This window comes from Chrysemys picta, chromosome 7 (genome assembly GCF_011386835.1).
Source record: "Chrysemys picta bellii isolate R12L10 chromosome 7, ASM1138683v2, whole genome shotgun sequence".
NCBI lineage: Eukaryota > Metazoa > Chordata > Testudines > Emydidae > Chrysemys > Chrysemys picta.
This window is the reverse complement of record NC_088797.1, coordinates 34,156,633-34,161,082: the sequence shown is the minus strand read 5'-3', so window position 1 is coordinate 34,161,082 and position 4,450 is coordinate 34,156,633.

Sequence of the window (4,450 nt, the reverse complement as noted above, 5' to 3'; positions counted from 1 at the left end):
TTATTAGAGCATAAGCTTTCGTGGACTACAGCCCACTTCAGAAGTGGGCTGTAGTCCACGAAAGCTTATGCTCTAATAAATTTGTTAGTCTCTAAGGTGCCACAAGTCCTCCTGTTCTTCTTTTATCTGTATTCAAGGGCCTGATCTCATACACCTGACACAATCAAGTCCCTTGAGCCAAGACTTGTCAGTTGAAAGGAGAATTGGAAATACTCCGTTTCATGAAGCACAGACAGAAGAATGCGCAGCCAAATCCTTCCCCTTCCCATTCCTGCTAGCAGAGCAGAGCTCACCAGAGCCAGAAAGGCACATATTCTGCATGCTGATACCTGTTCCAGATGTTTGTTCCCAGGGCCGCCCGGGGGGGGGGGGAGGAGGGCAAATGGGGCAATTTGCCCCGGACCCCACAAGGGCCCCCACGAGTTTTTCGGGGACCCTGGAGCGGGGTAGGCCCCCTGAATCCTCTGGGTGGCCCTGTTTGTTCCTATCGCCTGAATCTATCACCATGTGGCTCTTTCTTTCCAGAGCATTTGCAAGCACATCCCCATCATTGACCCAAGGCACCCCGATCGTGGGATGTGTTCGAGGGTCCCTCACCCCTGTTCCTGGGCTTCGTGGGATCTGACTGGAGATCTGCCTCAGAGAAGACTAGAATCCAAGTAAAAAGAAGAACAGGAGGACTTGTGGCACCTTAGAGACTAACAAATTTGTTAGTCTCTAAGGTGCCACAAGTCCTCCTGTTCTTCTTTTTGCGGATACAGACTAACACGGCTGCTACTCTAGAATCCAAGTGTTTCTGAGGGGCAGGTCTGCCCTACCTCAGCGGAGAAGAGACAGATGGGATTCTCAGTTAAATTACTGAAGTGCTGAAAATGTGCCATTCATTAGACCACCCAGGCTAGTGAGAAAAGGGGGCACAGCGCTCCCACAGTCTCAGGTTGCACCCCGGGGATCCCATCACAACTATGTATGTCAGTCAAGCAGCAAGCACCCCACAAAACACATACCACTACAGACAACAAAACTCACCCCAAGGGTCACATAGTCACTCCTCTGTCACCTGGAGAACTCCCTCGCAAAACTCCTGTTAGCTGCTCCTGTCCACTAGCTCCTCTGGTCGGTTAGAAGCATAATTTATTTTAAACCCTGTTCTCCCTGAGTAGCCCCGCCCTCTCATTCAGGGTTGATAGGTGTGTAAGGATGCGGTTCTGGCGGGAACCAACTGAGAGTGCCACTCGTTATGGGGATAAATGGTTATGAAAACCAATACCCCAGTAAAAGAAAAAAGGTTCTCTCGATCCCAAAGGACCAAGCCCCAGACCCAGGTCAATATACAAATCAGAGCTTACCCACAAATCACGCTGTTGCCAATTCTTTAGAATCTAAAATCTAAAGGTTTAGTTATAAAAGGAAAGAGATAGAGATGAGAGCTAGAATTGGTTAAATGGAATCAGTTACGTACAGTAATGGCAAAGTTCTTGGTTCAGGCTTGCAGCAGAGATAGAATAAGCTGCAGGTTCAAATCAAGTCTCTGGAACATCCCCAGCTGGGATGGGTCATCAGTCCTTTGTAGAGCTTCCGTTTGTAGCAAAGTCCCTCCAGAGGTAAGAAGCAGGATTGAAGACAAAATGGAGATGAGGCATCAGCCTTATATAAGTCTTTTCCAGGTGTAAGAACACCTCTTTGTTCTTACTGTGGAAAATTACAGCAAAATGGAGTCTGGAGTCACATGGTCCAGTTCCTGCATACTTTGCTGAGTCTCAAGGCATATTTGACAGGTTTCAGAGTAGCAGCCGTGTTAGTCTGTATCCGCAAAAAGAAGAACAGGAGTACTTGTGGCACCTTAGAGACTAACAAATTTATTAGAGCATAAGCTTTCGAGGACTACAGCCATCCGAAGAAGTGGGCTGTTGTCCACGAAAGCTTATGCGCTAATAAATTTGTTAGTCTCTAAGGTGCCACAAGTACTCCTGTTCTTCTTTTTGCGAAGGCATATTTGGCTTCTCTCAATGGGTCCATTGTATAGCTGATGGTCCTTAATGGGCCATCAAGCAGGCTAGGCAGAGCTAACACCAGCTTGTCTGGGATGTCACCCAGAAGCATAGCATAAGTTTGAAATACAGACAGTATAGAGCCAATATTCATAACTTCAACTACAAAATTGATAAACACATATAGACAGCATAATCATAACCAGTAAACCATAACCTTGTCTTAGACACCCCATTTGACCCCCTTTATACAAGATTTGGGTGCCACTTCTGGACCTTGGTTGCAACAATGATCTATATGGTCCCAGATTATATCAATAACGTCACACCCCCAACGCAAAACTGATGCAGGAAGGGATGACACAAACATCTCTGACTGCATCCCAAGAGCTCCCCATCCTTGGGTCTGTCTCACTACAGCTAGTATTGGGTTAGAAGCCAGACCAGTGTATAACAGAAATGGTTTATCAAAGTCATGTTTAATAACATGATTGAATGTCTTTACAAACTCAAGGTAAAACTTGGTTAGAACAATAGTGGATTGGATCTGCTCTTGCAGCATGGTTCCTGTATGTCTTGTGTGAACTTGCCAAGAGCTAAAGAAAACCGCTTTACAAGCTCTGGCAAATGTTTGGAACCCAGTCAACATCAAGTCAATGTAGACATTAAGGTTGTTCATAGTACAGGAATCTTGGTATTTAGCCATGAAAGCAATATAGTAGTGTGCCTCAGTTTCCCTTTTCACACAGCACATTAGGTCTGGAATGTCTTTTCCCCTGTGAAAAGTTCCAGTACTGTTTACAGGCATTAACTGTGAAACATCAGTATAACAAGGCCTTTTAACATAAAATCTGTTCTCATGTATTCCTTTTAACATGTTCAAGGGATCTTCCAAAAGATTAGGCACATTGTACATTTTTACAGTTTGTGGTAATAGCAACACATTAGTTACAAAAATTACCATTAGCAATAACAACAAATTCATTGCAAGTGTCCATCTACAGTCATGTTTGTCATGCCACACCTTTGGCTCAATACCATTGGAGTTGGGGCATTTTCGGGTTAACCTGTGGCTTCCCTTTGCAAAATTCAGTTTTCTCTTTTCTCCTTGTTCTGCAGGATCAAACCCTGATTTCTCTTGCTTAACAGAATTCACTGGCTGATTGGGTGGGCTAACAGCTGTGCTAACAGCTATTAGCAAGTCCTTCCTCTCCCAGTCAGTCAAGTAATTTGCATCACCACAGACAGGAGCCAGTCCCCCCCCCACCCCCGCCGCCCCGTTTTCATATCCTTAACTGCTATTATTGCCAAAGCTGGACTTTGTCTTAAAGAGATACCACACAAATTCAAAGAGTCTGAGGGTGAGAGTTTGCTTGCTCTCCCCTGCATCCTTAAGCGTTTAGCCATAAAACTGTTCTGCTTTGAAACACCAGTAACCAAATCTGTCCTCAGACCCTGAAGCACAGACTGCTTACTTAAAGAATCAGAATGGAGACATTCCTGTTCCAACACCATTGTTTCCCCCATAAGCTGGTCAAGCACAGCCACTTGGTTATAGGGCTGCTCAACTTTCTTAACACCTTTTATTCCATTTGAGACTTTCTTAAAGCTATCCACATTGGATCTTTCAAAAGGAAAGTCAGTGGATCCATTCACAACAGAAAATTTCTGGCTGTTAGGAATTGAAACTTCCCTGATTAAATCACTTTCACACCCTTCAGTTGCAGTAAACTGCTTGCCCAGATTACCATCATGAGGATTCCTTCCCTTAGGAGCTTCTCTACGCAACAAGTCACCCCTCACAGAAATTCTGCCCCTACCCTCTTCACCTAGGGCTTGCTCTAAAGGAACATTTTCCTGAGCAACAACAGACTCTTTTTCTGGGTCTTACTTACATCCAAGATCACCTTTGGTCCATCAGGCAGATTTCTACACAATCCCCTTTCAGGCAAACCCAGACAGAGACTTACTAGATAAAAGGTTAGAAGCATTCTCCTTCCCTTTGCCACACACACACAAGCTCAGGAATTTTTTCTACTTGCTACAAGTTTCCACATCATCAGTAGGTAACACAATCAAATTACCTTTCTGCTCTCCTTGTGCCCTGGCTACAATATTACCCTGATCAGACAGAGTTGCTATACCCTTTTCCAACCACACATTAGCATACAAGCACCAGAATTGTCTGGTCTCTGGGATTTTGCTAAGACACTAACTGGATGCAACCTAGTTACAGTGCCATTCTCCCCAGCAGACACAAACTTAGGACCATTTCCTTCCTGGGCTTTAGTTGAATCCAGAACCAACTTTGAGACAGCTACACTATTTTCAACCATCACAGGCTGAAGGCACCTTCTGTCTGCTTCACAGACAAAGAAGAGCTGGAGACACCTTCTTCCTTTATCCCTGCCTTCCCAACAGATAAACTGCTGCTCTTTTCACTACACTGAGCTACTTTT